This window comes from Harpia harpyja, chromosome 3, assembly GCF_026419915.1.
Source record: "Harpia harpyja isolate bHarHar1 chromosome 3, bHarHar1 primary haplotype, whole genome shotgun sequence".
Lineage (NCBI taxonomy): Eukaryota > Metazoa > Chordata > Aves > Accipitriformes > Accipitridae > Harpia > Harpia harpyja.
The window spans coordinates 65,749,230-65,762,054 of record NC_068942.1 but is presented as its reverse complement, the minus strand read 5'-3'; the positions used below and the strand labels follow the sequence as shown (position 1 = coordinate 65,762,054).

The 12,825-nt window shown below is 41.8% G+C and overlaps 1 long non-coding RNA gene across 1 annotated transcript; it reads right to left on the bottom strand.

Annotated features, from left to right (window-relative positions):
- Positions 1-4,595: 4,595 nt before the first annotated feature.
- On the bottom strand, positions 4,596-10,238 carry LOC128139915 (uncharacterized). The gene is made up of 3 exons (XR_008234550.1): positions 9,003-10,238; positions 7,355-8,164; positions 4,596-5,949 (listed from the first exon to the last, which is right to left on the bottom strand). It is a non-coding gene; the product is annotated as an uncharacterized LOC128139915 (long non-coding RNA).
- Positions 10,239-12,825: the final 2,587 nt, after the last annotated feature.

The window sequence follows — 12,825 nt, the reverse complement described above, 5'->3', positions numbered from 1 at the left end:
AGTGAATGTATGTATATATAAAAAGTAAGTCTGTCTATGTATCTGTTTACAGGTATATATGTATGCATTTGTATACAGAGGTGTTCACTCTTACCAACTCTTGATACATTCTCATGGTGTTTTCCTTAAAGGCTCAGCTTCCAGAGTCAGGAAATTACGTGAATCTGTATTTGAATTTTAAATAAAAGTTAGTTCTTGTCTGACACATTCAGAGACTCAAATGCAATATAAACAATGTTTGAAACAAATGAGGATTTCAGTGCCTAAATGGGAGGCAAAGACCTAAATGCTTTGTAAGTTTTATCAAACAACACAAAACAAAGACAGCCAACTTCCAATTTAATTTATTTTAAGCCAATGTCTTGATTTTTTGAAATTTTCTCACAGTTTCTGGCAGAAAGTTATTATTAACTGCATTGTGATAGGGATATTAAACCTGCAGTAGTGGTGGGGAAATGTTTGGAATGTCTCAAATTCTTGCTTTAATCACTGCAGGCTTATCTGAATTGAAGGCTCTGCCATGAGACAAAGGAGGCAAGGGAGAGCAGAATCTGCCTGGCAGAAAAGCCAAACATAACGAGTCAATTGGAGCAGGAGAGGGCGAGCACTCAGGACTTTTCAACCCACATGGTGCTCGCTGGGTATTTACCAGGCTAACCTAGCACAGATGCAAGGTGCTTGGTATGGGACTGGCGTCCCTCAACAGCTCCCATGTAGGGACCAACCTCCTCCCTGTCAGATTCAAAGAGCAGATGGAGTCCCTCAGGCTCAGACATGTGCATTTAACAGCAATAGTTAGACTCCATTAAATTTAATTTGTCCCTAAATCTTTACTCTCTGTAAGCATTAATCCTCATGAATGATGGTAAAATAGATAATTGCTTGAGGAAAAAGTCTATCTGGGATTAAACTGAACCATTAGGCTCAACTCAGGCTACAGCATGTATCCTGGTTGACACAGGATGATTTCTGGAGCTGTTCCTCAGGACTCAGACACCTGTGTTAACTGGCATCAGCCAAGAGACAGTGAACAGGGAAGACACCTCTTCTTGCTCACGGAAGATCATGTCTATGCACAAAGGTAACACAGTATTACCGACAGCTTGTATAGTCTTTTGCGGGAAAATAATTTCTTCTGAGGAGGAGATACCCATTCTTAGCCTCTGTGCTGAGACTTAAAAATGCAAGGAAAACTTCCTCTCTCACCTTTGGTGTTACTATCACACAGCAGTATGTACAGAAAAAAAAAATCAACCAGACCTCCTGCTGTGGGAGGACAAGAATGTAGCTATTCTGATGAAGGTGTAGAGTCTAGTAGGATAGAAATTAGGATAGGATAGAAATTAGGATAGGATAGAAATTAGGATAGGATAGAAATTAGGATAGGATAGAAATTAGGATAGGATAGAAATTAGGATAGGTTAGGGAAAAGAAGAGAAGAGAAGGGAAAAGAAGAGAAGAGAAGGGAAAAGAAGAGAAGAGAAGGGAAAAGAAGAGAAGAGAAGAGAGAAATAGAAATTAGAGTAGAATAGAATAGAATAGAATAATAGAAGTTGGCAGTCACGGGAGAAGTGATCGTGGTGTTATCAGAAGCTTGGCTGAAGCCACCAACCCACATCAGTTATGCCATCTGGCATGTGACAAATGCATTTCAGTCATCACTGGCTTGGGTTGATTTAAAGTGAGAGACTGAGCAGTAAAGAGCTCTGGGTCTCATTGCTAGTACTGTGATCCCAACAGAGTAGCCATTTGTGATGTTAATATTTGTTCTTTCTCTCCCCAGTTTAGAATAATTAAGACTTCAGGAAAAACAATCATTAGGAAATACAGTGGTTATTTGGTTGTATTTACAAATCTGTAATTTTCTTCTTACTCTGAGAATTACTTCAACTAACTCTGTGGATGTTAGCTTTATTATTACATTTGTCAGTAACTGTCACTGTAAAAAAAATCTCTGATAAATGCCCTCAATTTCTCTTCTAGAGTAATGTCATTAGCCTCTAAGTGAACGAAAGACTTAATTAGTTGCCATAGCAGTGGAGTTTTGAGAAATAAATTGTGACCTGCATAGAGAACTAGCACAAACTTGATGACTATGCACTAGGCCTATTATAAAATCAGAGATTGGCTTTACTACCTTTAAGAAGCACAGTATTTGTGACAGCTAGCATGCCATGTTTGTGAAAATTAGCATCACACTGGCTGAATTGTATCTCCCCCCAATAAGCTGAATTTTTTTCATACCTTTAATCTCAGACTTGTGCAGAATTGACTAGACCACCTACCTACATGGCTAAAGTAAAAGCACATTGTAGTTTTAGTAATGGTTTAGGAATTAGAATGACAAGTGTCAAAAAACTGCCTTCTTAAACCTATCGCAGCATCGTGCCCCAAAGGCTAAGACATGAACATGGAAGACAAGGAAATCCAGAGCATAATTTTTATTTTGCTTTAGTATTTCTACACTGAAGTAAAAATGTTTGGGAAAGGCCCCTGCTGGGCAAAAACTGTGACAGAGAGCAAAAGAAGGCATGAGATTTTCCATGAAGGAGGTGAGGGGAAAGCATGCAACATTCAATGCTGCTAAGGTCCTCAGCATTTTACTGCATGTGTACTATATTTGTGACCCATGCCAGGGTGCAGGTCCTGGATCAGTAACAACTAAAGTTGTCTGACCTTGCTCATGTGCTTGAAGGCTACCTTCCTAGCAGCCAGTAAGCTAGCTAGTCTCTGTTCCAAATTGGTTTGCTCCACATAGGAGTCCAGGAGCTACATAAGATAAACTGAAGGGTGGACTATCAGAGACTAGAGCCTTGATGTGAAACACAAAGCGAACTAAATTGACGGAACTGGGGCACTCTTAGAGCAGCCTGTAGGAAAACTGCTGCACTTTACACAGGAATGTGGATATTTTTCTCATCTGCAGACCTGTCGTGGTTTCAGCCCGGGCGGTAACAAAGGACCACGCAGGCGCTCGCTCACTCCTCCCGCCCCCCTCCGGTGGGATAGGGAGGAGACGGAGGAGAGAAAAGAAAAAAAACCTGGAACCTCGAGGGTTGAGACAAGGGCAGTTTACTGGGACAACACAAAAAAAGGTTACAACAACAACAACAACGGTACTAATGAAAGAATATACAAAAAGAGTGAAACACAGTGCAACTGCTCACCACCCGGAACCCGACGCTCCGCCACTTCCCCCACCGAAAGTCGAGAGCCCTCCCCCTGGCCCGCTCCCCATTTATATACCGAGCATGATGTCACATGGTATGGAATAGCTCCTTGGCTAGTTCAGGTCAGCTGCCCCGGCTCTGTCCCCCCACCTCCCAGGTTCCTGTAAAAATTAACTCTATCCCAGCTGAACCCAGGACAAGACCCTTACAAATTGTCAAGTGGATGTGTTGCCCTACCTACAGCAAATTTAAGCCTACTGACAATTGGTCAGTATTCCCCAGCTACTTTTTGCAGACCCACTGTGTGTATGGACCATAAGTTGAATACTGCTGGGTCTCTTAAATTGTGAGCTCATCCAGAGCATCCATTCTTGAGAAGAGGCAATATAGTGGCTGAAAGGCACCATGGCCACTTCTCCTTCTACTTACTCAGAGCTATAATGAGTATTTTAGCATAAATACGTACTGCAGCACATAACTATTATCACAAACCATGTAAATATTCCAAAGTGTAATTCAATACAGGACCTTTTGTCTTAGCTGGAATGGCTGTTACTTATGTTCCTATGGAAGGACAGGCTTCAGCCACTTACCCTTAAGCATATATGTGTTACCTGTGCAACTACCTGTAGCCAGCTTTGGCACATCTGCAAGAAATGCAAACCATTGATGTAGATACATGATGAGAAGCACAGCAGGGACCCTTCCTCCAACAGTCTGTTTCCACCTCTTCCTGACCTGCTGCCTGATCTTGGGCAGGCGCTTCCTGTTTGGTACTCCCCATCTGTAGAATTACAGGAGCGTGGCTCTTGCCTCCCTTTGCAAAGGGCTCCGCTGATGTCCACGTGTAAAGCTCAGCACTGCTCGGGGAGCCCTGAGCTGGCAGGGAGCCCCAGCACCGTGGTACCCATTGGGCTGCAGGTAGGGTCGTTCCTGCTGAAATGCAAAACTCACCAACCATTTTGACCAAACGGCTTTAGCTCCGGGAGCTGCAGGAAGCCTGAGGAAAAACCAGCTGGTGGAGCTGGAGTTCCAGACAGCACTGGCTGCATTTATCAGCCCAGCCCTGGCTGAACTCTGGCTGGTTTAGGCCAGAAAATAAAAACTCTTGTACTTGGTAAAGCTTACCAGCTTACTCATACCACACTAACAGCAATAAAGGTGCCTGCAATGACCCGGCTTCCCTCCTTTTCATCTTGGTTTTCTGTGCACCGCATTCCCCAGAGCTTCCAGTCTCAGGGTTAAAGATCCATTTGCAATCCTTCAGTAAAGAGGGCTACATGAAAACAGCAGTATTTTAAAATACCTGCATGTCATGGTTTAACCCCAGCCAGCAACTAAGCACCACACAGCCACTCGCTCACTCCCCCCACACCCGCAGTGGGATGGGGGAGAGAATTGGAAAAAAAAAAAAGTAAATCTCATGGGTTGAGATAAAGACAGTTTAATAGGACAGAAAAGGAAGGGGAAATAATAATAATGATAATAATAATAACAACAGTAATAGAATATACAAAACAAGTGATGCGTAATACAATTGCTCACCACCCGCTGACTGGTGCCCAGCCAATCCCCAAGCTGTGCTGTCCCCCAGCCAACTTCCCCAGCTTGTATACTGGGCATGACATCACATGGTACAGAATATTCCTTTGGCCAGTTTCGAGCTGCCCTGGCTGTGTCCCCTCCCTGTTTCTTGTGCACCCCCAGCCTCCTTGCTGGCAGGGCAATATGAGAGGATGAGACTTAGTATAAATACTGCTTAGCAACAACTAAAACATCAGTGTGTTATTGTGGTGGTGCAGCCCCCCGGGCCACTCCGAGACCTCAGGATAAGCCATGCATGCTTTGGGAAAACTCCCGTTGTGCTGTTATCTTGGTTGCAAGCACGGAGGCTTATGGGCACCAGGCACCCCTGGCCATACCTGGGCCATCTGCTGCCTGAATTGTGTGTCAGAATGGCTCAGCACGAATGGTGGCCAGAATGTAAAATAATGACCAAAGCCAATCACCTCGAGACCCTGTAAATAGCGACCCAAGGTGAGACCTTTTGAGCTCTCCGGGACCGCAGCAGGCTGTGTGACCCAGTATCTCCCCCTGAGGTGGGACGACAATTTTGCGAGGACTTAAAGGCCTGATTTCGCGAGGTTTACTGACCATCCGTTAATGAATGCCAGCACTTCATGAAACTCACAGAAGGGGAATTTTAATCATAGGTTAACCTCAGGGGCAGGGGTAAAATTTCATTCAGAATGGTTGTATCTGTGTGTGTGCATTTGCAGTTTGGTTCGGAACTATTTTGCCTGTCTGTGTGCGGTTTGGTTCAGAACTATTTTGTCTGTATGTGTGGTTCAGAACTGTTTTATCTGTCTGCGCGTGTGTGTGATTTGATTTAACCTTCATTTGTGTGTGCAACCCTCCTCTAGGTTTCAGGTGATCCTTGCCATTTTCAAATCTTTAACTAAGTTGCAAATTTTATTATAACAAATTCCATAGAATCACTTTGTTAAATTGGCTGATGATTAAGTACTGTTAAAATTATACAACCTAATCTTGTGATCTATCTCAAAGTATTAATAAATCCTAAATTGTTGCTAAACCAAAGCTGTGCAACAAAATCTCATTCGTGACAGTTATCAACATTATTCTCATCCTAAGTCCAAAACACAGCACTATACCAGCTACTAGGAAGAAAATTAACTTTATTCCAGCCGAAATCAGGCCACCGTAAAATGTAATCCATATTACTTTTAGGAAGAAATGCTTGAAGTAGACTGGAAATCTGGGAAAAAAAAAAAAAAAAGATAAATACTTACATTTTAAATAGTCTCTTTAGGTAAGTAATTTCTAAAAATTATCCCTGCTTCAGTATAAACATGCCTATATATCTATATTGCCAGATATTAAACACCAGATGGCTTTTTTACTGCATTTCATCTAATGCAATTCTCAGTGCTTCACTCATGTACCCCAAGTACGCATTATAACCAGGCAATCTTATTATTCATTGCCACGATTTAAGAGGACAAGTACCAACGACTGAAATGTCACATCTTACTGATTTATTTAGGTATTACTAGGTGAGAGAAGGATGACAAAATCAGATGCAGGACAAGCAGGCACACTGAAATGTTCAAAACCGTTTTTTACAAAAGATTCTGCAAAATAGCCTTACTGATTTCAGTGGATGCACTCACAGAGTGCAGGACCAGAGTTTCAGAGTACTTGCCCAGCTACATTTCAGTTACTGGCATGGGTTTTTCTCTGGATACCAGGAATGTAGGTGCCTATCCAAAACTCATAAAAATCTGTGGGAAACTTTCCACATACATAACTGGGCTTTCAGATCAGGCTGTTCAATTCAGTGACAAAGCTACAGTTTTTTTGGAAAAAATAAACCAGTACCACTTTCTTTAAGCAGTCAGGATGCCTCCATTCTCACTCTGAAAACTTCAGTCGTGGTTAAAAGACTGAAGGGAACTCAGAAAATTTATTTGAAAACCATACTTTCGAAGTACAGCAAGAATGTACACTTTTACACATTCACAGCCCTACTTTCAGAATCTGTTTTGATATTAGACATTACAAATGACTTAATGGAATTATAAATCATATTCTACTAATACTTAAGCATCACAATTAATGCTTAAGCATCACAAAAGGTTAATAGTCTGTATTTATTTGCCAGACAGACATGAGATCATTAGAAGACATTCCTTTATAACACATGTAACGTGGCATAACAAGTATTATTTATTGTACATATTTCAAATATAGTCTAGACTTTAAAGTATTTATCATAGCATTCATTAAAAATAGCAACCATGGGAAAATCTCTCAAATGTCACAAATTTTAATCTAAAAATTGAAAATAAATTGAAGTATCTGACAGTCATGATCTGCAGAAAAACATTTATTCTGGTGGAAGAGTAGATTGGGTGGGGGAACACACCAAAAGAACACATGTAAAGATTAAAGATAAACTTTGAAGAAAATCATCTTAAACTCTCAGAGGTTTTGTCTGAGATGAGTATAAATGAAACTACTATAAAAAAATTTTTCCTGTATTTTCTCCCATTTATTTAGTTTAAAGTTTTGATGGTACCTGTGTGAGCCGGCACAAGCAGGACGCAGGAGCAACCACAAAACCATGGATGAAATGCAAAGAGTAAATTTATGTCTGTTACCTCACCAACCAGGGGATCCCTGAAGCAGCACCCAGGCAGAGGCACACAAGCAGGAACGCAGAGCTTGGTCCACGGTAGAGGATCACCGAACCTGCTGTGCTCCCCTGTATTTCAGGGATTTGCGCAGGCAAATTCCTTCCCACAGCAGGGCAGGAATCTCAAGCATGTTCGACAGGGTGCCTCTAAGTCTATCACAGGCCTATGTTATCTAAACACAGATGTTCCGCTTGTCCAACACACAAGGCCAAACAACAATTCATATAATGTATGTGTTTTTCAACACCCCAGCTGCAAGTCACTTGGGCGTGTTTACAATCCTTCTCGCCAATCTTCCATTATTTTCCCACAATACCTGATGACAGATTCAGACTGGTCCATGCAGACTGCAGAAGATGATGGAAGACCTACCACTATTTTGCATCACTACACCATTTTATATCTAGGTCCAGTTCTACAACATCTGCAAAAGCTTTCTGACTTGGGACCTGTCCCACAGGACTGATGATAGTGTGTGAACCTGGACTTGTTTAGTTAACTATATTCTGTATCAGGACTTTTGGTTTTTTTCATATGGAAGTAATGAACCTGAACTCATTTTTCAATCATTTTGTTTTAAACTGGCCCTCAAGCCACTGCGTTCTCCCTTTCAAGAGAGTCCAACTTAGGAGTATTACAGTTTATTGCAGCCTTCAGATCTTAATTTTGAAGGGATGTTTTCTATTTCTTTTTATAGCTTGGAAGGTGGCACAGGAACCATCCAGCCGGCCCAAGAACTGCCAGTGAAAATGCTGAGAATCCAATGATTGTCTCCTAAATTAAAGGAAATAAAGTTAAATAAAGCTGAACAAACTGGAATGCTCCCAGGGTAAGCAGTCCATTGCCAACCAAATTATGTGGTATTATTGAACTTCTGCAGCTATAATCCCAGAGACGTGACAGATTCTAAAGGAAAAATAATCCACAGAGGATTATTTTACATGTTTGGACTAGAAGCACTAGTAACCCATGGCAGTTGGAAAAAACTATTTTAGTTCATGCCATGCACAAACATGCTTATACAAGACATATTTAAAAGCATAAAAGACACATTAAAAGAGATGGCAAATTTCTTGTTTTCCTACAGATTCAGTACATTTTTTGCCTATTTCTTAAGCTTTTTATGAATAAAATCTTTATAGAAACAGTATTATTTGCTCAATAGTTACAGTAGTGCAGCTCACCACTAATCATATACAAGAGCTTTGGATATCTACTAACACTGGGAGTTGATATTATAGCAGAGACAGTTGCTGCTAAAATTTAGTTATAAGCCTTCTATTAGAGTACTTGTGCTGGGGACTATAATCAAAGCTCATAAAAGGGCACCTCACAGAAATGGGATTTTGTAATGCATGTCTCTGTAGGATGCTGTGACAGCATTTGCTTCCCCTCAGGAACAAACTTGCCATCTAGGAGGTGGGAGGAGAGGAACTTCTGCAAGAAGTGGAGGGGATTTCCTGGGGAGAGCTGGCTTCTAGCTGGGATGAAGATAACCTATATTGTCTATACAGAAGAGAACAGCGAGGGGAAGCTATTCCGAGAAGACTGGGACTCACACCTAAGCTCTGGGTAAGGAAAGGAAAAGTGAGAGAGCAGACACAGAACTCACCACCAGTCCTACTTTTTCCTCAGGTGGGGAGCTGTGGATGCAGCGGCTGCTCCAACTGGCAGACCTGAAGTGGAAAAGTCGGGATCCATGGTGCCTTATAGGGCCCATCGTTTTATCCCAGTAAGGGGAGAGCACGGCTGGGGTATCCTGACCAGCCAGTAACTACTGCCAGGAGTTTCCTTTGCTATTTTATATTGCTCAAAGCCTGTAGGATGCTGAATTCTTTTCAATGAAGGCAAGGAGTCCTTCTGCTTGACAGTCAAGTCCCTTCATTTTTAAGCTGGGTGCAAGAAGCACCAACAGAAACCAAACTATACTGGGTAGCTACTGTCCTTGGGTCAGCACCAGCAGGAGTGTGTGTATGTGCCTGCTCTCTGGGAAAGCAGCACCTTGGAATGATGCAGCCACCTCCCACAGGCTCACTGACTTACGCTGCTGAGCCCGGCGGATGGGAGGAGTCTGTCTCTGCTGATGATGCTGTGAGGCAAAATGGAGAAAACTGTCCTCCCATCTGCTAGAGCCTTAACAGTCTTTTTCTCCCTATATTCATACGCACGTGCCTCTCCACAGAAACTATCTGCACCCCCAGTTACACACTCTTTGAAATTCCCATTTGCCCACACTTGCAGTTCCCTTACCACCTTCATCCAAAAAATGATCTGACCCATAAATGACTGGTACCTCAAATAAAATACTTCCCTGCCCCCCACTGCAGAGCATATCTCCTTCCTCCACATCCTACCCAAAACATTGCTAATCCAGGTGTATGAAGAAGCTGTGAAGCAGCATGCTGGGACAGCAGCCATCCACAGCAGGGAAACGTCAAGCCATTTGCCTGGGTCCAGCATCAAAGCAGAATGTGTGACAGAGTAACAGACAAAGGCAGAAAAATGTTATCAGCATTACTGGTAGGAGATTATTTAAGAACAGAAGTAGCTGGGCAGGCACAGAGAGGGATGTGCCCACTCCTCTGCATGCAGAGCTGGATGGATGCTGGGGAGCTATGGTGCTGTGGCGCTAAGCCCAAGCTTAGGAGCTATTAGCCGAGGACCAGTACTATGCTAATTAAGCAACTCAACTTGCAAACTGGGGCTTGTTTATAGCTAGTCAGCTTTCACCAATTGCAATCAGGCATCTGACAGTCTACACACATCTGTATAAAATGTGTTACTTCTGCACTCGGGAGGTCAAGAGGCAGGGAAGTAAATAATCCTCCCCTCAGTGACAGACTGTGCCGTTTCCAGTATGAACATTTTTGATAGATGAAATCTGTGTTTGTTACATGCAGACATGAAGTTTTCCACTCGGCTGCAGTAAATGTGCAACTTATTAGATTCCCTACTCATTTCTAAATACATTTTATTCATTTCTTCTGTGCTTTCTTCTGCCTTTAATTACCAAAGCCTGAAGCAGACAACTATAGCATCCTTCTCTAGGCTTCTCATCAGAGTACATCCTCAAAGCTCACTTCCAAGACAGCCCTGCAATGTGGTGGTGGTGGTGAGAACCCCAGCCTGAGGTTTTTTGACAGTGTACAGAATATGTTAGCTAGGTGTGAAGAGCAAAGAGTTAGCAGTCTACACAAACAAACAATAGTGGATTAGTGATTAAACAGACACAGCTGGCATGTATTTTACCAGTGCTGTGGTTTTGTTATCTCGGTAAATTTACTTGCTCAATTTTATGGAGGAAAAGAGACAACAACTTTTTTTCCTGTAAATCCTCCCTGAACACTAAATATCCTACCTGTCTGTAACAAATACAGAATTTGTCCAGAACTAAAGATGTCTGAGAGGTGTGTCTAAAGTAACTAGAGCGCAAAAGACTGATTTGCATTCATCAGCTGTGGCAACAGCAGCTAAGCACACAGTAGATAACCCTAAGCAACCAAACTTCCTGAGACAGACCCTCTAACACCAAGAGATTGTCCTAGATATATATGATATTTTAAACTAACAGTTTTCAACTTCTTCTACTTATTTTCAGGTATTTAGCTTTGGGGTTTCATGCTTTGTACATGAACTTTATTTTTCTCTACAGCTGTGAGGATTGGAAACTTCATAAAGTTATACTGAGATTCTCCTTTCATCTTCCAGCTACCTCCCGCACAGACCTCACTAGCATTAATTCCTGTATTAAAATGAAATCAAACACTGTCCTACAATAGCAACAGTGGCTCTCATTAACCTTACCAGGCTTGGCAATTATTTTCCAGCTTTCTATACATTCACTAGAAAATGAGACATAATCTTATTTTTCTAGCAAACCTTCCAGCTACTCAGCTGTAAAGTCCAAACCACTCTCCCCCATTACCATAGCCCTCTGCTCACAATAGTGCTGCACCCTGGCTTTTACAGCCAGGCTATGTATTTTCACATAGCAGTGAACAGTATTTGTCAAAGTCCCTCCAAAAAGGCTCAGCTGTTCTTGGGTCAGCACTGGCCCTTTTGCTCCTCACTCAGTCTGTGTCTCATTTAGTGCCTGGGGATGCTCAGCCTGCTCCAGCCTCACCTACACTTGCATTGCCAGCCCTCCAGACACTACTTATCCACCACTTATGAACACTAGGAGTTTTCTCACATTAAATTTAGATTTGAAAAGCCTTTTGCTGTTCCTAGGTTTGTTAATGGTCCCTTCAGGGTGGCAGGAGGACTTCAAACTCTCCTGGCACAGTTTATCCAGCAGCTTTCTTCTTCTCTGCTACCTTAAAAATACATTCTGTATTTTTCCCAACATACCTGATCCCACAGGATGGTTCCTTGCTCTTTCTCTCTTTCAGAGCCCTGCTTTTAAGTGTATTTGCTTTTAGACTGCTACCACTGGAATAATTTAACATTGAGTTGCTGAGGTCCCTTCTTATATGTTCGTTAGCTAGTATCATTTCCTCACATCTTAGCTGAGAGGGCAGATTCTCTAGCCACTGCTACGGTGATACAGGTTATATCATCCCCAATAGTGCTAGAGCAAAGTACTTTCAATTAATGTACACAGAGACAGCACCAACCCTCTGATGTTGTAGTTAATTTTCTCCCTCATCTGCTCCTGGGGGAAGATTGCAGATAACAGTGTAAGGCTGTTTCAGCAGTTTTATTTCAGCATGAGACCGCTTGTTTATTTTATTTAAAAAGTTGAAGCGAGTGTCCAGGAAGTCAATGCTGGGCCATATTTTCCATGGTACTCAGTTTCAGAGTATCACCTGAGGAAACCAAGCCTGCTGCACAGAGAATCATTAACCCTCCCTGGACATAGACATTGAAATCCTTAATTTAAAGAGAATGGAACATACAGAACTATGACACATGTTGAAGCTTCTCTGGAAATTACCACTCATTATCACTGATCTGCAGTTTTTTCAGTCCCGATATAATTACTCCAATGACATCATTGGAGGGAGAATTTTTAACCACTCTTTTTTTTCCCTGGTCTATCTATAATAATACCCGCAGAAATAAAACCCTTCATATTATTTCTGAAAGACTATTTCTCATTGTCTTTGCTTTTTCACAGAGGAAAACATTTCAGTTGGAGTGAACCAGTTTCTGAACTCTCACGGTCATAAAAGATTAAAGATGCATCAAGATACAGAGGAATTCAAAACAGGAGTCTTACAGCAATGTAAATTTAGGACAGTTGTACTGATGGTGGTATTTAACCAGTAGAACTATGGTGGAATTTAAGTATCTAATTTGAAAAAGAAGTAACTACAATTACGTTGGTTTATTGGAAGGTGGGGTTTATTTTTTCTTTTAATGAGAAAATCTAGAGCAGAGCCAATTTCTAATGTTGTAACTTTCTCACCATAGGTTTTATATTTGGAAGAAAA